The following is a 23,604-nucleotide window of genomic DNA, read 5'->3' on the forward strand; positions in this document are numbered from 1 at the left end:
TATAATGCTAAACTGTTCGAATCTTTTGACGAACATCCAGTATCGATCGTACTTTGATTGAACTCTCAAACTCTCAAAATTGCGGTAGGCTAGACACGTCAAACAAATGTCAGGAGCAACATCATCCAAGGGGCTACTTAAAGAACAAGCGCAGAAAAATCGTCAGCGGTTGAATCAGTTTTCTTATGTGCAGGTTGACTTTTGCTAATGAAACAAGAGGTCACACATGAACTTTACACATTAAAACTTACAATTAAAACTTACCTGACCATTGCATTGTAAATCAAATTCAGTGCCAACGGAACTGTATGCAGAGCTTCATTATTAAACCATCCAACGCTGACGTTATTGCTGATAGTCGCCGCAACCATATACCTGGTGTTCACTCTCAGTAAGTCCTGTTTCTGCAATTCAATTATTTTGGCAGTCATGGACATCCCTGTTACTAAATCGAGTCTCTTATTCCCATCGAATGCCTCGAACATCTCCACATAACTTTTGGCTATATTGTTATCGACCTCCTGTTCCAAAAGGGTTATTGTGGTTCCATACCCATCCAGATTTATCCTTAGAGGCGGTAGGTCATCATCATCCTCCATTTTAGGAATGTGAATACTGATAATGGTGAGAATTAGGGGGATTAGCAGCTGAATAATGAATATGTGCCAATTATGTTTAACATTGTAGATTTTCTTCAAGAACATAGCTCGCCATTGGTATTCCGTCCTTTTAGCCGGACCAACCAAGTCAATTGTGTCTGTTTTGTTATCTGAAAATATGTGAGGTGAAAATATAGAGAACTAATAGAGCTAAAAAAGTTATATTTCTTTGGTGAAAGCATCAATTATATCCTCATATTATTAATAATGTAGTTGAAGTCCACAGACCTTAAGTAATTGGAGTGGGGTCTCTACCAACCTTTATTATCTCTTTTACCCCTAGAATTATCCTAAGGTAAATTGGTGTCCTAGAGTTTACAATTTAAAGCCAAGTATTTTTTTTAAAGAAATGGCCAATTTCTAGTTTTTTAAAACTCTTTAGTTAAGTAGTTACTGAGGTTACTATACTTACGTACGTTGAAGCACTGAAAAGCTTTGTAAAAATCAATTTATTGTCTATACATTTGCCTACCTGTCGGTCTGACTATTTGTCACATCTAATTGTCTCAAGGTCTATGAATCCTTTCAGTTGTAGTGGGTGGCCCAATTTTTGACTGAATTTAAAGTTAGCTTATGATTTTTTTAGTATATGGAAGCATCAATTGAAAGGGCTCAGAGTGCAATTAAGTCCTGGTGGTTTTACGTGAGTATCAGCGTGTCTGCTTAACCCCATGGACTTCTTATGACACGGTTTCATTTGGTGACCACAATAAGAGCCCCGCTGTGACAGGCACAAAGTTATTAGTTTATACTTAGAGCAAGCTCAGCATTCATACCTAACTAAAGCCTTTACCGAACCAAGAAGTATGGCACCTGAATTGTATAGCGCACAAGGTTAAAGTAAATTAGCTATAATATAACGTGAATGAGCCGAAAACAAAAAGCAGGACTGTTGTCGGAATCATTTGAAATAAAAAATGAGCACAACGATGTACAAAAGAACGGCGAACAAGCCAACAACCCTTAATCGAAGCTACGAAGATGTGGAGAAGAAAATCATTTGGCAATAGGCTGCAATACGCGCATTCAAAGCCCTCTATGCCTAGAAGTCAAGGATTACAATTCTCTAAGCACATTACGTAAATGGGAGTCATGCAAAAGAACTTAAACCACTGCCGAGCTGGTCAGGACCTGCCATCACAGAACATCCATGAACTGGGAATCGGTGCCGCTAGGACTACAAGGATCCCCATCAAGACGTTTAGGAAATAAGACGTAAACGGGAAGCTTGGAATGCAGGTCTGCGAAGGTCGAGCCTCACTGCATGTAATGAAGTATAGCGAATACGACTTATACTTTAACGCCTTGGTGAAGGAGCCAGCAAACTGTGTGATGCACCATCATAGAAGCGAGAAATGGATTAACTCAACCGACTTTGTGAATAGGCCAATTCCGGGGCGATTACAATCCCTCTATTACTAGAAGCCGGACTTGTAGTGGGAACGAAATAAGTGCCAGATATTTCAGATGTTGAAGGACTATTATGTGGACGGATTAGCTTCCCCAATACATGGCGCAAGTTCGGTTGATTGAGTGCGGGTACTGCCTATTAGATATGCTGTGACATAGGTGGCTCAAAACAACATGCAGCTGACTATTACTTCAGCCATGAGCGGGCCAGCTCTGTTCTCTTTTAACGCAGCACCAGTGTGTGTATAAGCGCGAAACAAAAAAAAGTTGTATATTGACTGAGTGCTCTTCGAGCATTCTGCATCTTCCGGCGACATTGTATCATATGAGGCAACATAGCTAATTTCTGAGATGTTCTCAGTGAATGTTTTAGCCCGCGAAGGCAGATCGCTTATATGAAAAGCGAAAAAGGGAGTCTAAATAAACAAATACTGAGGCGAACAAAGTAATTAGCTGCATTGCAATAGCATGGTACCAAAGGAAGAGTGATCGGTGGACAACTGTGATTATCCCGAACATAAGTAGGTGCACTACACAAAAGCATGGCGAGACAAGTTATAAATTCTTACTCAGTTCTTCAGCGAACACGGTGGCTACAGAAAGCACCTTATAAGTTCGATTTAAATGATTCACCTGATTGTCCTATAATGGAAGGTGCGACTGAATATGCAGAACACACTCTCTTCACCTCCACAAGGTTTGAAAGGTCATGAGGAAACCAAGAGATTGAAGTAAAGACTCATTTAACTGGTGAAGTACGTGGTTGATTCAGATACAATTGCAAATTCAACGGCTAAAAAAGCAGAAGGAGAACGGATTCATGAAAGGAAAGCAAATACATGTAGCCTACAAAAGACGAAATTTGTGAGCGATACCACGACACCTTGCGGTGGATATCTATGGTAGAAAAAAAAGACGAGGCATACCCTGCCTCAGATGAAGCGATGGCGACGCCAGGTTGCCAGATAGCTTTTAGGGATATCGAATTGATAGACTGCGGCGCGAAACCGGAATTTCTGGAGTTTCTTACTAAGGCAGGCTTAGACCGGATACCGATTGTTGCACCGTTGATGATGATGATGAACTGCACAAAGAAATAACAGCTGATTCATTTAGGGTGAACCACTAACAACTGAACAGCCCCGCAAGGCAATACCTGAACGGCGTTCCCGCGGGGATAGTATGTAGAAAATATGGAATCTTTTAGTCGGTAAGAGTCCATGATAGAATCCTCTCAGTAAAAAAAATGTGCAGACGAGCAGGCACGTATTCAGCTGGGAAGACTAGTTTTCGTTGCAAATAATAATAGCTAATAATTTGACTGTTGGGCCAAAACGAGGGATCGTGAAACACACCAAAGCGGTCGCATTTACTCAAAGCATTTTCACGTTTCAAAGTATTATAGTTCTGACAACTACTAGTTAGGTCAATTCTTTCCATAGATAGTATACCATACTTTTGTCAGTTGCACAGTACAGAAGTGAGAAAAAAATATACGCACAATAATCATGCAGAATTCATAAACTGAAGAATGCCATAAAGTCTTTCTTAAAGCCACAAGATGAAACCAACATAGTAGGAGCCCACTTGAATTTGACCAATATGAAAAGACAAGCTAGCATTCAGAAAAATAAAACTGGGCACTTTAAGAAAGTATGCTAGAAAACGGAAAGGATATGGGCAATGTTTTCAATCAATGGTGAACGATCACCGCCGACTACCAACCCAGATGGTATCACACTTTCCTCGCAAGCCAAATTTCTAAATATCTGGTGGACATTTGCATGGAATTTCTCCTTGAGAGGTGGTTGTGCTTCAATTCGGGCGTATTGAACAACCTGTCCGGCCCATACGGGTCGACCTTCTCCTACCTCTCTTGCAGCAGCATGTATTGTCGCTAACGACAATTTGGCGACGCCTATCATCGGTACCTACTACCGAATGAAATGATTTCAGAGTGATAAAAAAGATGGGACGATTCACCCAAAGGCCGTGGGTTCAGAGAATTATCCCAGATGTCTTCAAATGAGTTAAACGAAGGCATGAACAAATTTGCTGCGACTTAACCCAATTTCAAAGCGGACGCGGAGGTACCGCGCAAACTTTTATCACTTCGGGCGTGACGAGATCACATATTACCCGATATTTAGGATAACTCCGAAGGACATGAAGCACATTGCTTTTAACAGCTTAAGATTTACGACGCCCAGCCAGTTTTCAGCCGAAAATATCGCGGAAAAATTGATAAAAACAATCCATAATATGTTGAAGAAGGATGAAAGTGCGACCAAGGTGTTAAGTACAATACGAGCAGCAGCTCGTAATTGATCCTCTACGTGGATGTAATATCGAAATAGGTGTCCCGTAGTAGAAACAAAGAAGAAAACGAAGTCCAACGTCCAATATAACCATGAGGTGACCGTGAATTTTACACCTTCCAACGACAGAAAAATGACGGACGAAGGGACCTGTAAGTAGAGCCTCCCTTCGTATGGATAAGTAGATAGTCCACCTATCTAAAACTGTTCATGCATGGAGTATGCTCATTCGCCATCAAGTAGATGGGATCAAAACGCCCACCCGCCAGGGCAAAAATGAGTACTGCAAGGCTACACAGAGGAATTAATTAATCTGGATGAAGAGAGAAGCTAGACTTGGGGGCAGCCATGAGGGTCCCTGTATAAAAGGTTTGGAAGGACGAGAAAGCGATAAAGCTACTCCTTTGATATATTGCAGTCAACATAGTTAAAACACAACTGTATACCCGCAGATGTGTGGTAAAAACAAATGGGTACTAGAAAGGATAAGGAATACCCAGACAACCAGCAGGTGCTCAAAATACGCAAAAGAAGAAGAAAGAAATATTCAGAGCGGCGTTGCCAACAAGAAGCCAACGACGAAATATTGTCAACATCAGAAAAACGCATGGTGACGCACGTACGGCGACTATCCGACTACTAGCAGAGGAGCGAATAAGCTCCTAGATGGCTGTTTAAATTGTGTTGATCGATATAACCGATGGGGAAACTTGCGGGGTACAAGCTTACATTGCCCGGTAACTCTAGCCGTAGAAAGGAGGGCCTGGATGACAGATATACTGGCAAAAGCGTCAAATACCCTGAGTTCAAAATGCGTTAACTGCGGCTGGAAAACGATGTCGATTCAAACCAACTCAAGAGCTTTTCTCGCAGGACCACTTTTGAATGTGAGATGTAAAAGACTGTAGGCCACATAGGAGCCCTGACAATATGATTGGTAACCAATCTGATAGGTGGGGCGTCATTATGGACTCGCGGTGGCAAAGCGAACAGGAATGCATGAGCAAGCCTGCAATTGATTTCATATGTGCAAAATTAGACAGCATATAAGTTGTAGTTGCTATGTTTCTGCAAGCATCACATTAATCCAGTTCGGGGGTCATTCTGAACAGGCTCGTCTCGAACGCCAAAGCACGTAGGCTAAAAGTTTTTGCCAGTGACTATATAGCGTGAAACAGAACATGGGGAAGTTCACTGACAAAAGCCAAAATAAATGTTTGTAGCTTTAAAAGTAAATTTTTCATCGTTATAAACCGTCTATAACTTTGAAATAGAGAAAATGAAACGTTGTTCGGTCCCCACCTAAGAACCAGACATTCTCCAAGCGCTTAACATTGGTGACCAGACGACCAGCATCTCACCTACTTTCAGTCCCTCACCTGTTGGGCTTTGTTAGAATATAGTAGCAATTTCCAAGAAGGTCCTAATAAAAGGGGCGTAGGGAAAAACTCTAGACGTCGGTTGAAAATTAAGGGAAAAAATGAGATCATCAAATCACAACCGATAACAGCTACGATGATGAAATCCGCACACGGTTGTTGTCAGCCTATTTCAGCTTACAAAGACTGTTCCGCTCGAAACGTCTCACCATAGGGGCAAAGCTCTTACTGTACAAGACAATGATCTTGCCAGTCCTCATGTATTCCTCGGAGACTTGGGTTCTTAGCAAGAAGAATTGCGAACTCTTGGCCGCGATCGAGAGAAGAAGCCTACGAAGAATTTTTGGCCCCCTACATGAGGATGGACGATTCCGTAGCCTGCATAACGACGAAATCTATGAGCGAAAACCATGACCGTCCGGTTGTGGATAAAATCCGGCTCAATAGGTTACGGTGGGCGGGTCAGTTAATCCGTATGGATGAGAATGATCCAACCCGGAAAGTCTATAAGGGCAATATCTATGGTAGAAAAAGAAGATGAGGCAGACCCTGCCTAAGATGGAGCGATGGCGTAGGTCAGAACGTCAGACAGCTTTTAGGGGTATCGAATTGGTAGACTTCGACGCAAAACCGGGATATCTGGAGTTCTTTATTAAGGTAGGCCTAGACTGGATCCCGGTTGTTGCGCCGTTGATGATGCTGATGATGATATTGCTTTGAGAGAGAATCGCAATGTGTCCTAGGCCAACGGCCGTAGCACTTCTGGGCAAACTTTCAAATTGCTTTACTCACACTCATGTTATAAAATCAAAACTCACCTACAATAATAACCGAATCGTTTTCTTAAATCCATTGAGACTTTCCGTGCTTACATTGCTACTATCGTTATTGGTGCTATTTTCATTCAGTTTCACTTCCAGTTTGCATGAATACATCTTCCAGTGTTGTCATTGAAATACCATAGCCATTGATATTCAAGTGTTCGTGATTATCTTCCAAGTCTTTCAGCATCCGCTCAAAAAGAAATGAATATTTTCTGATAAGTCGTAGGAGAGCTCCATTCCAACATCGCTTTTCACCCGAATTTCAGGAATATATTTTTTTATCAGTTCAGTGACATGTTCGGTTTTGCAGAAGCCTTTTTTACTACAAATCTGAAATAGAATCGAGGGAATTAGTGAAACTAATATGATAGAAGACACCAAAGACCAATCAGTGTCTAAAAGAAAGTACTTACCAACTGGTATCCAGTTCCGAACCGTTTTCTTTAAGAAGAACGGAGTTCCACTACACTGCAGCTTTCCCCCTGACATAATAGCAATACGGTCACCCAAAACATCAGCTTCATCCATAAAATGGGTCGTCAGTAGAATGGTTCTTCCTTTTTTCTCAGCCAGAATCAAATCCCATAGCGATCTCCTGGCAGCGGGATCCATACCTGAAGAAGGCTCGTCGCATAGCACAACTTTCGACCGACCGCACAAGGCCACTCCTACTGACAATTTCCTTTTCATGCCACCTGACAATGTTTTGCCAGAGCATTCCTTTTGTCTTCGAACTCCAAGATCTTCAAATATTTATCGATTTCTTCCTCAATCTCTTTCTTATCGAGTCCTTTTAATCTACTGTAGAAAATTATGTGTTCCCTCACTGTAAGTTCGCTAAATAAGATATTATGTTGCGGACAGAACCCAAAAGATTTTCGAACATCTTCCATGTTTTCAAGGATATCTACATCGTTTACAATTGCCGTTCCAGATGTAGGAGAAATCAAACCAGTAATCATGGATATCGTAGTGGTTTTGCCTGCTCCATTATGTCCAAGGAGAACGGTTATCTGATTTCGGAACATATTTAAGCTGACTCCATCCACGGCAGTCTTTCCACTAAAGTTTTTCTTCAGATTGATTAGCTTGATTCCGGCCTTGCCGCATCCAATTTCTGGCTCAAACCGATCCGACTGATTCACAACTGTTACATCACCTTCGATGTACCTTTTTTTGCGGGGGAACCAGAACGAAGGCATGAGTGGGAAATACCATTTATAAACGCGCCCGTAACTCCCTGGCATTATTTTCTCCAGATATAGCGTTATTATCATATATATAACCGTATCTGCAATCATCATCAACATAATATGTCCTAAAGTGAGATTCTCCTCGATCGTTATTGTTTCGAAAAGATTATGCCATTGAGCTCCCACCGCAGCCGCTTCCCAATTCAGGATGATTTTAAAGCCGAACGCCATGGCCGTATTGAGAAATACCGAGAATCCCAGTTTAGTCCCTACGGGCATGTAAACGAAATTGAAAATGGTAAAGGAGTATGGAATATAGCAGGCGAACCACGCCAAGCCGGCTATCGCTCCAGCGACATTTGCTTTGTGAAGAAAGACGACATCATAAAGCTAAATGTGACCAATCCCATGATGTAGATTAGGAAGAAGACCAGGAGTAGTGAAGCTGATGTATGTGTAAAAACGGCAAGGGAGAAACCATTAAACCAAGGTACCTGAAATTAAGAAATAAAAAACGGATATTCATTTGATGACATTTCATTGCGATTAGTTTTGCGCATCAGCGTCATATACAAAAATGCAAGTATCGAATTGTAGCTTCAGAGAAAAGTCCCCTCAAGATAATCAACAGCTTCAACTCTAAGATGTCATAGGTTTCGATTCACTCGCAACTCTAACCCATCAAGTAGAGAGGCATGCCTATGGTGCAGTCAGCCAGAAAAAAGAGTACAGCAACTCCCATCCAATCGAAAGTAAGTAACTACTCTAATATCGGTATGTGAAAAAGGATCTTTGGGAATGAAAACATGGGTGTTGCTGTGCAGATATTTTGGGGCTGATCCCTCATGAAGCTGATTCCTCCGATAGAAATACTAACAGGATACGGTAAAGAGTACGAGATATGTGCAAACAGCAGCCTCCATTTTGACCGCGATCATGGAAGCTTCCTTCAAGGATGGTAAAATATCAGAGAGGTAACTGACTATCTTGTGAGAGTACCTAGAGGAGAAGGAGGAGAAGAATGTTGGAGCCCGGACCGAGGCCAAAGTTTGGATAATCAAGGTTGTACGATCCGCTCCTGTATTTGAAATGGGCATGGAAAAATAAAACCGGAGCGTTAATCATGAGAACTAATGGGCAAAATAATGAGTACTAAGAAGGATAAATTCACAGATTTGGAGGATTTCAGTATAGTGTTCCTCGAAATAAACCGAAAAGACCTACAGGTCAGGTTAATCATCATATAATGTCAACATACATTCGCGGAAACCTTTTGTCGGGGCTCCCACTAACGAAGGGATTACTGGCTAAATCCTACCTGTTGGAGCCTTTCCTAAACATTCACCCGGACAGAGAGGAGTTTTTCCTGTATTCTTTGGGGTCGAGTAGGTGATTGCATTACCCATAAAGCATTGTACTCACCGCAACGACACGCCATCGTGTCAACTAAATACCTCCCCATCATCAGAAAGTTAGCCTGCAACCATATGCCACATTACTTCAAGATAGCATTGGAGCTTACCGGGCATCGTCTCGTCGTGGCCTTCCTTTCTTCACGAACAGCCATTTCACTTGGTTCTTCCCTTTGCGCTCCTTAGCAAGAAGGCAACGAGAACGATGACCATTACAATCGGTTCAGAGAAAATGCGGTACGCAGACGTACTTACACAAGGTGTTTAAACTGTACCTCATTGCCAAAAACGTCAGCCCACACCTCTGTGCCGTAGAGCAGGACAGGCTGCGTTCCTCCTTATCAAAAGAGCTCGCCTGTTAGACGAAGCACCCGTTACCATTAGCCGGAGCAGGAGCAGCTTTAATCCGTATCGATTTTGTTCTGTTCGGTACTTAACTGTTGGTTTTGGCTCCATTATCGACTCGCCGATCGGGATTTCCTCTTTAGCCATGATGAATACTTTGGTTTTTTACCCGGCGATCAATATGACAAGTCTGCTTTGCACCTGTTCAACAATGCATTCAACAAGCGCCGCAACATCAAATGTATAATCGACCAGACGCCCTTCTTCGTATACCTCTGCAGGTATTTTCGGCGTCTTCCCGCAGGTCCCCATTCAGTTCGTCCATCAGGTTCTGCCATCAACGAGCTTTGTTCCTGCTCATTATGCTGCGGAGTCTTCTTTTGACTGATCGGTACTTTGTCATTGTAGTAAGTACCTCCCCAATCGTTTGAACTTTGTGTCGAGCAGTTGAGTTTTTGACACTCCTTCCGAGGCTGTGCATTTTCCGCCGTCCACCAATACATAGTAGGCTTGCCACGTCTCGGTGCTCATCTGGGCATGGAAGCTCCACAAACTATTGTTATCTGGTTCATAATTTAATTTGCGATAGTGTCAACTGCAGCACCACCCCCCAGTACTGCTCCCCAGCGGCGGTCCCACCTGCTCCAAGAGTTTTGAAAAATCTCCTGGGTGTTCAACTTTACGACATTCCACACACAGAAAAAGCGCCGAGGTGGCGCATACCAAGAGGTTGCGACACAGTAAGGGAAACATGGTTACATACCGACTGTCCCGTACACTTCTGTTTTCCATTACATATTAGACTATGCTGATATAAAGCCTCTTGCTTTCTGTTGGCAGTAAAGCTGACCAAGTTGCAAGACTGCTCTTATATCTTTCTGGTGCAAGAACCATAGATTCGATTTAACAAAATCTCTCATATTGAATCAGTTTGTTATGCTGAAAAAAATCCACAAAACCGAGAGTCTGTTTCCTGATATCGAAATTCTTAATGGCAACCATACTGGACCTAGTTACGGACATTTCGCAGTAAATTAATAGCGAAAGGAGGAACGCGATAGTTACTTCTGCATACACTATGATGCTTAGTGTGCTCTACCGACGCAAGAACTAAGAGATTTAATAGCGTAAGCAGAATCATATAGCCGAAAAGACTGTAACACGAAAACAGAATCCCAGGAAACAGAATTGGACAAGGTCCAATGAACTTCTTGCGAATAAAAGGCAGCTCTCTACATGATTCCTTTGGCGAGATAAGATCAATGCTTTGAAGGGAGTTGGCCTATTACTTGAGGCAAACATGCTTAAATGACCCCTGGTGGAACCGAGAACCGTAAAAACTCATATTACTAGTATTAAACTTTGAGTAATCACAGTGTGAATACAAAAAGCTTGGTGGGGTATAATCGCATCAACCATAATCACAATCATCGTTTGCAGTTACCTGAAATGCAATTGAACTCCCTCCATGACTTCCCGAGACCATCGCACTCGTCCTCTACTGTTCTGCACCAAATGCCCTTGGCGCAACCCATTCATTGGCCACCTTGGGAAAGTGGATTCCAGTGCATGGCATAGCCCGCAATGCAATTGTCGCCCCTCCTTCAGGTATGACTTATCCACTGCCGTTTCGGTCTTCCAATCACAGTGCCAGGCCAGCGTACTCCGATGATTTGTGGCAGACAGGTATTTATGAAAGCTTGGAACTTTTGGGTAACAGTTACTTAACACGTGCTACTCCCGTATAGTAACACCAAAAGAAAACTTACCCAGAGCAATCTCAGCTTGATCTTGCATTTCCAGATTTTAGACAAGGCAGCAAGAGTAGATCTAGTCGGCAGATATACAAATTGATCGACGCCTTCGATAGTCTGCCCATTAATGCAAGTAGGGAGAGATTACGATGACCCATCAGAGTAAGAGTTTTGGTTTTGTTGATGTTTATCTTCCGTTCAACTCTACTCGTCTCTCTTTCCAAATTCAGTTTCCAACTTTAATGACCCGGTGAGAAAGCTAACAGATATAATCAGCAAAGGCAAGGTGTTTTGAGGAAAAATGTCATCCTCCATTGAATTTCACCACGACCTCCAGACAAGGCAGCACGAAGAACATCATCGACAACAAGAAGAAACAAAATCGTTGATGCGACGCTAGCGGAGTCCGCTTTGGACCACAAAATTCTGTGTGATTTTACTTCGGTGCACCACTTAACATTTTCCGCCTTCATACGTCGCTCTGATAATAGTTAGTAATTTCTCCTGCGTAGAATGAAAACCAGCCTGCTCTTTATCGATCAAACTTCCGAGATGTTCTTTGATACGGTCCACGATTATTATATTTGCGCCGGAAGGCAGCACCCCGATACCCCTCCAATTGTCGCACTTAGAACGGGTGTCTTTCTATGGAATTTTAACGATCATCCACTTCTTCCACTCTCTGGGGATTCCGAAGATTTCCATATTAGTGGAAGTAACAGGTCTGCAGGTGCAGCGATGAATAATTCTAGGGGGAGACCGTCAATCCCAGCAGCTTTACTCCGTTTGAATGCATTGATGGCCAAACGACTTCTCTTACTTAATGTATCTGCGGTTGGATCTTGAACTTGGGGTATCGCAACTCTTCAACCCTGAGCGAAGTGGTGGACCAAACATGCTACGTAGGCGACCATCAGATGGTGATCCTTTTCGAGGCCAATACCACCGCGATTATCGTATTTTTGGACCTCGGTGCCAAATTGGAATGTTAAGAGTTCCTTACTAAGATAGGTCTACACCAAAAAACGGTTGTTGCACCATTGATAACAATGCCTTGGAGAAAGAAGTAGATTGAGATAGACAACGAATACAAACGGCAGTTTGTTAGTTTCGGGTTTAATGTTACACCAATTAATGTTTTCCCCTTGATTTGCTGTTCTTAAAATCATATTTCTTACCAGAGGTTAGGCCATGAATGGTGGACGCATCGAAATACATTGTTTGGCGGTAAGTACCAAATGCCCCCTGTTTCAAGTAGTCGTATCTGGTCAAAAAGGTACTTCGCTGATATTTATTTACTTCCCCCAGTAAGGTCATACTAGTCCAGCAGTAAATCTAATAGAAAACCAATATCCGAACGCACTTTGCATTACGCCAAGACCAGGATACAGCCAGTGAGAATCAACATGACACTGCCAACGCCGAAATTGAACGATATGCTATTAGTGGTTGCTGGTGCACTTGGTGATGCCGACGTTGCAACTTAACAAGGGAACCGTTTATAGTATTTCTAACTCCACGATTGAATTACCATTTATAAAGAAAGAATTTTCATAAATAAGCAGATACTAAAGGTGGGGTACTAAAATACGGAACCTCTGGGAACGATCCTGAATTTGGGGTCATATTCAAACCAAAAAGAATCCTCCAGTTTCCGCTTCTAGAAGCTTCACCGACACTTGTTAAGACATCAACTATGGTGCCTTCTAGCTTCTGGATACACGATATTTCAAGAAAACATGTAATCTGTTTCCTGGCGAAACCAGCGACGACGTCTGTTGAATAAATATTCACTTTCTCACCCGATTTACGGGAGTTATCAGCACTAACGAATTGTCTGAGTTTACTCAAAAAGTCGAAGTTTCCTAAAGAGTTTGAAGATTGAAAACAAAGATTATTCGATCATGAAGAAGCTATGAAATTTGGATCCATTCGTTGCTTAGGGTGGGAGGTAGGTTACGAAATCTATTATATTATTAAGAGGTCGTCATGTTACCTAGCCTGAAAATACTGAAAATGCATCGAAATATATTGCTTGGCGGTATGTCTGCAATCCGAAGCTATTTGAGGATCAAATACTGGATACGGAACGATCAAAAGCTGTTACGAGAACTCATATGAAATCTAAACATAAACAAAATCAGCTGAGATTTGCTTGCCTTCCGGATTTCTCCGACACCACTCTTTTTACTTTGCAGACGACTATGTGCTCCCCATTAGCATATGTTCTTACTGGGAAGAAAACCCCAATCTGTCAGTTGGTACGGTTAGAGAAGGGAAAAACGAGTTGGCAATGTGATTTTGTGCCCCTACCCGTCTAATTACAGAACAACCAAAAGAAAGTCCCTCTGGAGACGATAACGCTTGCCTCTACCACGTAAAACCAGAAATTCGCTGCGATCTAACTATTATTGTACAGCGAGTTTTCATCACGGTTGAAGGACTAACCTTCTCCCTTGATATCCCCCAATTTTTGCATTAAGTAGTTTTGTGCCAACTGCTTCCTGCTTTTGTTTGTTGTGTTAATTACTAACAAAAGGACACCTGCTTACTGATTATGACTTTTATTAAACACCAAATAAATTCTTTAAAATTGTCCACTTACCTTAAGAATACAAACTGTCAAACAAGCAGTGACAATGAGGCAAATCCATAGCGTGAAAAACCATGCAGTCCAATGTAGGGATGTCGACAGTCCCATAATTTCATAGCCTCCTTCAGTTGCGTTTCTTTTTCGGTGGTCACATGCTATCAAAAATGGACGAGTGGAAAAATTAATGTCTATGCTCAGGATTTAGTTGGATGTAGCTTGTAATGTACCAAAATAAATTTTAAAAGTTAGTTTGGGTAATATCAGAAATTATTTAAGAAGACTTACCTTCACAGCCTGAATACAGGGATATACAAAACTCAGTAAAATTATAAAGGCGACCATGACTTCCATTGCCATGATAATTGGATCATCCACATAAGGCTTATACGGAAATCGTTGCACCGTAACATAAGGAATTTCTTCCAATTGGCCAATTAATTTTATGTAAGACGCAGAAATCACATTCTGCAAAGTGGCAAATCCCTCGGGAATATATCCCGGAGGAGTTCCACCGTCACTTTTGTTTCTATTTCTTGGCCCTTGTTCGAACTGCATGGGAAACAGTTTTTTTGTCATCCATGTAGTGGTGGTACCGAAAATTTTCCCAGTTCTCGATCCTCCAGGAAAGCGTAGGCTAAATTTTAATTTTTTTGGGTACTCCTTATCTAAATCTTTTATGTTCACATCGAACACCACTCCTGCTATAGTAGCTTCTGCCATGACGAATCTCTGGACTTCTTCAGGGGTATTGAATCCTTTTAGAGTTGGTTGAGGCCCTCCCATCATCTGGACTGCATCGGTCATGAGTTGGTCGATAATCGTGTGGTTGGGTGCGTAATTGATTTGCCATTGCTTTATTTCAGTTTGATATTTACCGCTGCAATAAATTAAATTTATAACTGTCTTCTTTCAAAAGGAAAACTTTCAAAATTACGATATTGAAGAGAGCGTTCTAATGTCGTTAGCCTCATAAGTCGTTGGAGTATCTATCACGTCTGGAAAAGCAATCGCTCGGATGGCGATAAGCATACAACTAAATGCAACCGGTACCGCGATCTCAATAAAAAGTTCTGTTTTATGTCGGAGTTTTATGAGGAAATTTTTCCACATAAGTAGTGTGAAATAGGTCCACGTCATCGAGGCCATGGTGATGCCCTTCAAGAGTTGCTATGACAAATGGGCATATATGATGATCTGCAAAAAAATAAGAAAAAAACCTGTGAGATCTAGTTATCGTAACCTTTGAAGTTTAGCAGCAATTATTGCATATATATGTTCAGGGAAGGATGATCACGCTGCCAGCCCAACCCCCCCCCCCCCCCCCCGCAACACGAACTTTTCTCAACGGCCCAAAATATAGAATTTTATTTTCTCCATCGTCCGACTTTTCTTTCTACGACCGTGTTTATATACGAATACATTGCGGAACCATGCCCGCTCAATCCAGTACCTGTTTAAATTTAGGATGCAATGCCAAGGAGTGGCACACAACCTCAATTTATTTTATGCAAAAGAAGTCAGGGTTCATGCAATAGTCAGATTGCTGTCACCCAGCACTAACCTAGCTGTTAGCTGAAATAGAGAAATGAAACTAATTCGACCTTAATTTTGTAAAGACTATCCAAGATTTCCATTGAGAGACCACTTCTTAACTTAACCACGCAGGAATCTTTTTCCGCTATGTGTGGATCACGGTTTGGACACAAGATTCCGTAACGCAAGCATTTGGCGGCCAAACCACATGTGATTTCAAGGGGCGCCTTTGTGTTAGTTATAGGTACCACGCTCCTCTAAGTCTTTTTTGGGCGAGTTCGAGAACATGTTTCGGGAGTATACTCTCCGACGCCCATGATTACTGATGACCTGTAAAAAAAATCCAGGACAACATTGGATTAGTTAACGTACCGACGAAACCGAGGTTCTGTTTCAGTTGTTGGACTCACATCCGTTCACGCTACACTGATATGTAACATATCTAAACATGAGGACTATCCCAATATACACCACCAAATCCTAATCAAAGTTAAGATGATGCACCCTACCTAACTTTTTATCGAATAGTGAACTGCCTAACCTTTTGCGGTACATAAAACTTACTAAGAAAGAAACAGCAAGTTTACAAAAAAAATCAAAAATTTTTTAAAGGACTCTGCTCAGAAACACATATTCTCATAAATGTTTTAAGGATTACCTTAAGCCTGTGGTTAAGATAGGGTCGCTCAAATCACGTGCAGTTATTTCATCGTCCCTCAGACCATGAAAATCATCACTGCCCTAGAAGACTTAAGAAATAATATAAGTACCAGCAGTTAGCAGAGCAAAACTACTGGAAATTTACAATGAGATATGCGAAAGCGAAGATACATGATTTCGTCGTTATGTAGGCTACGGAATCGTCCATCCTCATGTAGAGGGCCAAAGGTTCTTCGGAGGATCCTTCACTTGAACAAGCCCGAGTCTCCGAGGAATACATGAGGACTGGCAAGATCATTGTCTTGTACAGTAAGATCTTTGACCCGATGGTGAGACGTTTCGAGCGGAACAGTTGTGCGGATTTCATCGTCATAGCTGTTATCGGTTGGGCTTCTCGAGCCTAGATAGGAGAAACTACCAACGGTCTGTAGTCTCCTATTTTTATTCTTCCCGTTTGACCAATGCGGTTTGATGTTGTTGTTTGGTTGGTTTCTGGTGCTGACATTGCCACCATATATTTTTTGTCTTACCTTCATTGATGTGCAGCCCAAGATCTCGCGCTGCCTGCTCGATCTAGATAAAGGCAGTTTATACATCTCGGGTCGTTCTTCCCATGATGTCGATATCGTCAAAACAGGCCAGTAGTTGATAGGGCATGATAAGGCATCCCCTTTTCGTAAACCGTTGTTGATGTCGAATAGTCTTGAGAATGATCCTGAGGCTTTTATCTGGTCTCGCACATTGGTCAGGGTTAGCCTAGTCAGTCTTATCAATTTCGTCGAGATACCGAATTCTCTTAAGTCGATGAAAAGATGGTGCAACTGCTGTCCATATTCCAACAGTTTTTCCATCGCTTGCTTCAGAGGAATATCTGATCTGTTGCTGATTTGCCTGGAGTGAAGCCTTTTTGGTATGGGTCAATGACGTTCTAGGCGTATGGGGCTTATCCGGCCTAGCAAGATAGAGGAGAATATCTTATAGATGGTACTCAGCATCGTGATACCTCTATTATCGCTGCACTGTCCGATATCTTCCTTTTTATGTATGAGACAGATAATGCCTCTTTGCCAGTTGTCAGGCATTGATTCGCTGTTCCACATCTTGAGCACAAGTTGATGAACCACTTGATGTAATTCGTCGCCTCCATATTTAACACCAATTCGGCTGTAATTCCATCGACTCCTGGCGACTTCTGATTTTTAAGCAGATGAATTGCACGGACTGTTTCTTCTACACTTGGTGGTGGCAGTATTTTTCCGTCGTGTTCAGTGGCGAAACCTCCAACTCACCGATGTTCTGGTTGCTCAGTAGTTCATCAAAGTACTCAACCCATCGCTCCAATATGCCCATTCTGTCGGAAATCAGATTTCCTTCTATGTTTCGGCAGGATGAGCATCGAGGTGACTCCTTTTGCGGCTGAGGCCAAGTATGCTTGTGACCGTATCCATGATAACGTTCTTCAGGTGGTTGTGAAGATCATTTGTTGATGCTTCATCTCCAGGCCCTCTGTTGACTGCAGTTATTGCGGCATCCATTTCCCTCTTATAGGTGTCGCGGAGGGCTGTGTTGTGGATGGTTTCAGTGTTAACTCTCACCTGATTGTCAGAGGGGATTCTAGGTGGTATTGTTATTCGAGCTCGAAACACCTCGCCAACGAGATAGTGATCCGAGTCTATATTGGCCCTCCTATATTTTCTGACATTCATCAAGGCTGAGAGGTGGCGGCATTCGATCAGTTCGCGGTCAATTTGGTTGAAAGTCGTCCCGTCTGGAGAGGCCCACGTTTGTTTGTGGATCGCTCTCCGCGCAAACCAGGTACTTCCAACAACCATTTCTTGTGACACTGCTAATTGAATAATCTGCAGTCCGTTATCATTTGCATTTTGATGTAAGCTGTGGGAGCCAACGTATTGCCTGAATATGGGCTCCGTCCCTACTTGGCTGTTAAAATCCCCAAGTACGATTTTGATTTCATATCTAGGACAGGTTTCGACGGTTCGTTCTACCGCCTCATGTAGGAGCGTAAACGTGGATGAGGCTTATGTTTCTAAATTTGCCCCGGCTGTTTCGCAGTCTATAATTCAAACGTGCAGATATGTTCGGGGATCTAGGTAAGTTTGTCGATAAACTACGTCGAGGGTGCAATCCTCCATGGGTGTGATAAATCGGAATTTACGTTATAAAAATAATAAAAAGTCCTTCAATCAAGATTCAGTCATTTGACCTACCATTTTGGCAAATATCGGCAAATATGCAATACGTTATGCGCCAAATTTACGATATATCCAAACTTTGCGTAAGTAGAGATAACTTATGCAAATATGATAATAAGAGCAAACGTACTTAAAGCAATAACATTTTTTCACGTTTCTGATACTAAACCGCTCATATTCTTTATTAATAAAACGAAGTTGCTGATATGAAGTTAATGCTTTTATTTTCGATTTATTAGCGTAGTTACCAAAGATAAGAATCATATTTATCGTTCAAATACTTTAGGGTTTCGTGTAAAATAAATGAATGCCATAGTAGTGATATCAGTTCTCATGGTCTTGCGGACATAATAAGCCAAGATAATGTACCTATACAACCCGATTGCGAGGACGAATGAAAGTGTTGGGCACGTTGATTAACCATCAACCGCATCTGTGAAAGTCAAAGCCGTTAAAAATTAAAGGACGGACTATAGTGCAACGAATCTTGCAATGAAAAAAGAACAATGGAACATTCTTTTCTCGTATAAACCTTGCCAACCAATTGTTATCTACCCAACCAGCAGCGTCGCAAAAAAGAGGACATTAGAAGTACCTAGTTTTCGGGGAGAATATCTACAAGATCTGGATATCTCTATATCACGTCCAACAGGTTGAAGGAATAATTGATATGAGGATCCAGCTAAATGCCCGTTGTGTGGCCGACCTACGGCATTGAATAAGTTGTTCACGGATTTCGGCATACACCAAATAGAATGAAATTACTGCAATACTATTACTTAATAATACCAGTACCAATCACTAAAGAAACCGTCCGAGTAATTCATAAATTGACAAATCACAGCTACCCTAGATCCGCTGGTATGTCAGTAAAACTAATAAACTGCGGAGGTGACAATCTTTGGTAAACAGCCTTGTCTGCATGGGACAACGGCCGCAGGCGATATCATTCCTGTCCTAGTACTAGAGGGAATAGATACCCTGGTATCCTAGACATCTTAGAAATATATACGACACACGCTTAAATTCCATGCACGTGGCATGACGTGAAGGTTATATTTATTCTCAAACTAGAGAAACCAACACTGACACAAAAAGGATGGAAAAGCCGGAAAATGGGTTCATAAGGGAAATGTTCATTCCCAGGTGGCCGCTTCACTGTAACCGAGGAGTAGAACCATAGAGATAACACCCAATACGTCTACGACCAAAATTAAAAAGGCGGTATCCGAAAAAGAATACGCCTAGGGTGCATTCATGAGCTGCCAAAAGTTCCTTCGACTACGCCTTTATCGCAAGGATATGACGCGGAAAAACAGCATAGACTCTACTCTGTTCGTAGTCGAGTAGAGAAGGGCGGGAAGGGCTGATAGAAATCTATTAAGGCCTTAAGGGGGTCTTAGAGGCTCTCTATTGTCTGCCTTGTTATCGCTACTGATAATGGATACTTTGCGATGGCTCTTAGTGTACATAAAAGCCTGTGCAAACATTTGTGGAGGACCTTATAAGTTTGCGGACATAGTATGTTATGTCACCGATTGAGAGCGATTTTGCACATTTTTGATAGCTCCATAATGGATCATGGTGAAAGCTAGGAATACTGGCTTAGTTATATTAACTAGCAACGATAGGTGGCAAAGTTACCCACTTCTCACTTTACCATGGGTGGAGATCCAGCCGGTACAGACAATCAAATTATTTGGAGTACATCACAACTCCATGCTAAACATCATTTAACATCATTATATATAGGACTGCAATAGGTAAAGTGTGAGGACTTTCATCACAATAGGTTCGGTGGATATACACACCCTTGATAAATCCCATTTTGATATGTTCATACATCACCTACTGCTGGAGGCTAAAATTTACTCAGAGCAGGAGGGTGCTAGCACAAATCTAAAAGTTGCCAAAGTGTTATTTGAACGATAGAAGTTATGTCGTCCACGTTAATGAAAATTGCACAAATTTACTTAGAAGGAAACAAAAAGTACCCAGCAGCTCATATAAGCTTGATGCCCTTGACGACCACCCGTGGAACCCATATAGAAACCCCTGGACTAATATGAGATGGCTCATCTACCTTATCTTTGACAAAACGGATGGGGCTCAGAAGTGTTTCTGGGAAACCCGATTGTGGAACTAGGTTGCCCTCTCGGAAAATTGATAACCATATTTCAGGGAGACATATATACCATATATACTATTGAAAAGGAGGACATAGGAACCCCAATAGTTAAATCCCAGAAGACACTGTTCTTTCAACTATCATATGGAAAAAATCGGGGTGGTGGTTCCGGCTTTGTATAGCGTATATGAGGAAGAGGGAGACATGACCCTAGTTATATAGGTAGGTATCAGTACTCGCTCCGAAGAGCAAAATTAGCCCTGCGATACACCGTTTTGGTGCCCCAAGCTCCTAAAACTGGGACAACTTTGGGAAAGCCAAGGGAAGTAGAATCTAACCGGCGCAGCGTTAACGAGAATAGCAACTATCCCACTCTACAAGCAGAGAAGGAAGGGGGAGGAAGATGAAGTGCACACGTTTACCTAGTATCTGGAGGCTGCCACGGAAAGAAAGTGTTTGAAGGTTTCTTCCTCCTTTCAGCAACTCCGCCAATGCGATTTTAGTGCATACTGAATCTAGTGGCATGGTCACCTATAAGTCGGCGCCTGCGCAAAACCGTAAACCGAAGCTGCCTCTGACCAGTCCGTCGCCCCGTTCATTCACCTGTATGTTCCTATGACGAGAAATCTAGAGGAGGGTTACTTTAAGCATGATGCACAAACTGCTCAGTGCTGTCGGTCATAGTAACTGTATTACGCTTGGTGCTCGGATCATGTCCCAGCCATGGACAGGTTTTCAGTAGCACCTGTACACGTAATATTCTGAATTCTATTAAAGTAAGTTCTATTGTATATTCACCATCCTTCCAACGACTGTCTTCGCTATCCTACTTACGAGGCAAAAGACATTCGTCCAAAACATCATTGACCCATATCAGCAAAGCTTCACCTCAAGAAAATCAGCAAACTATCATATATTCTCCTACAATGGGCTTCTAAAATACGATTAGAAAGTGTAACGGCGGTCAAAGGATATTATAGGTCCTAGAACCAAACGCAGATTGGTACCCACGATGCCATGATGCAAGCTGACGTTATGAAACCAGGAAAGGAGCCTCAGTCAGGACGGGTTTTAAAATGGTAACCCCGAAAGCGGAATAGCAATTTGTGCATTTTCTCATGGAACGTGCGCTCCCTGTACAGACTGAATGTTGCTCACCAGCTAACCGATACCCTCTCAATATAAGGCTGATGTAACAGCGCTGCAAAAGATGCGTTGAACAGGGTCCGATTTCTTCGAAAAGAGCCGCTATACTATACATCATAGTGGCTATCCAGGAAATCACATGCTCGGAGTAGGTTTCCTAGTCAGACAAAAAGTGAAATCTGCTGTTATTAGCTTTGAAAACATAAGAGAAAAGCTATGCGCCCTGCGTTCGTAAGGCAAATTTAGAAAAATAAACCGCATTAACGTTCACGCACTTACAGGGGAAACTGCAAAGTACGGAGCAGTTGAGCCTGACTCTCGAAGCCTATCCCAAGTATGATATCAAGATCATACTTGGAGATTTTGCAACCCAAATAACGACCGAGCCCTTACATAAAAACTTAGCACGCGGCTAAGAGTTCACAATTTTTTTTTTTGCCAAGAACGCAGGTCTGGCTTTGCAGAAATATTAATGGAGTTTAACCATTAAAGAAAAAAGTTAGCAGCTTTATCTTGTTCATCATATTTCCTTAATTGGAAAATAATTTCAATGATATCATTAACAATGATAGGCCTCTGTTTTGGCTTCAATTAAAGAATAAGGATAAAAGTTATCTAAGATTAGGTCGAAACTAATTGCAATAAATCGCTTCATATTCAAGGAAGACTAAAGCATAGTACTTTTTGAATGCAAATCAAATGTTATAATTAACTACAACCCTAATTTTAAGTTAGGAAGATCATTCAAGAGCACCTTGGTTTCACTCATGATATAGCCCAAATAATAAAATAATAATAAACAATACTACTCTGTAGTAAGGGCAGGCAATATCATAGTCTCATAGTCATAATACCACAAGAGCTTTGACCTTTTAGTGAGACGTTTCGGCCGAAACAGTTTCTATAAGATGAAATAGGCGCTATTGGCTGCGAAAAACTACGCGCGGATTTCATTATCATAGCTATTATCGGTTGTGACTTTGAACCCTGGATAGGATTAATTTCCGACGGTCTTAAAGTTGTAGTCTTCTATCTTCTTCAAACTTAGCAGTATCGCACGAAATTGTTTGTGGTTGAAAATACCTGGTTTGCGCGGAAAGCGGTCCACAAACATGCATGGACCTCTCCAGGCGGAACCAATTTGTTGAACGAAGAATGCAAGCTAGCAACGGAAAGGAAGAATGCTGCATATCGAGTAATGCTGCACTTTCAAAGAAAGAGGGCACGCGCAGGGGCCTATCACGAACTTTGGCAAGTGGATATGCAACTCCACAGACGGAAAAAGGAAGTCTGTTAGAACCAACAAGTCTATCAGCTTGAAAAGTACAGGAAATAACCGCACCACACGCGGAAGTTTTACCAACGAGTCACCAGAATGAATGCTTACACACCTCGATGCTCATCCTGCCGAGGCAAAGAGGGAAATCCGATTTCCGACAGAATAGGAATATTGGAGCGTTGAGTTGAGCACATTGATGCACTGCTCAACAACAAAAATATCGACGAGTTGAAGAATGGAAGAAACTGTCCGCGCAATTCATCGGGTTAAAAATCATAAGTCACCAGTAGCCGATGGAATTGTGGACGAACTGGTTAAACTTGGAGGCGACCAACTACAGCAAGGGGGTCATCAACTGATGCTCAAGGTGTGGGGCAGTGAATTAATGCCTGACAATTGGCAACGAGGCATTATCTCTCCCATACATAAAAAGGGGGATATCACGCATTGCAGCAATTAGAGAGGTATCACGTTGCTAAGTACTGTTTATAAGATATTACCGGCTATCTTGCTAGATCGGATAGCTCCATATGCCCAGAACATCATTGGTAAGCCAGCAATAGATCATATGGACATCAGTTGCACCATCTCTTCATCGACCCCAAGACCCCCAATGATAGCATAACCAGGGTAAAACTGTACACGGCCATGAGAGTACAGTATCCCAATGAGAGTGATAAATTGCCCTCACCAATGTCCGAGGCTAGACAAAAGCATTAGGATTACTTTCAAGCCCATTGAACATCAACAACGGTCTA

The 23,604-nt window shown here is 42.0% G+C and overlaps 1 pseudogene; it reads right to left on the bottom strand.

The window, feature by feature from the left end:
• LOC119658114 overlaps positions 1-23,604 on the bottom strand; it is a 51,328-nt pseudogene that overhangs the window by 13,224 nt on the left and 14,500 nt on the right.

The sequence above is a fragment of the Hermetia illucens genome, chromosome 5 (genome assembly GCF_905115235.1).
Source record: "Hermetia illucens chromosome 5, iHerIll2.2.curated.20191125, whole genome shotgun sequence".
Classification (NCBI taxonomy): Eukaryota; Metazoa; Arthropoda; class Insecta; order Diptera; family Stratiomyidae; genus Hermetia; species Hermetia illucens.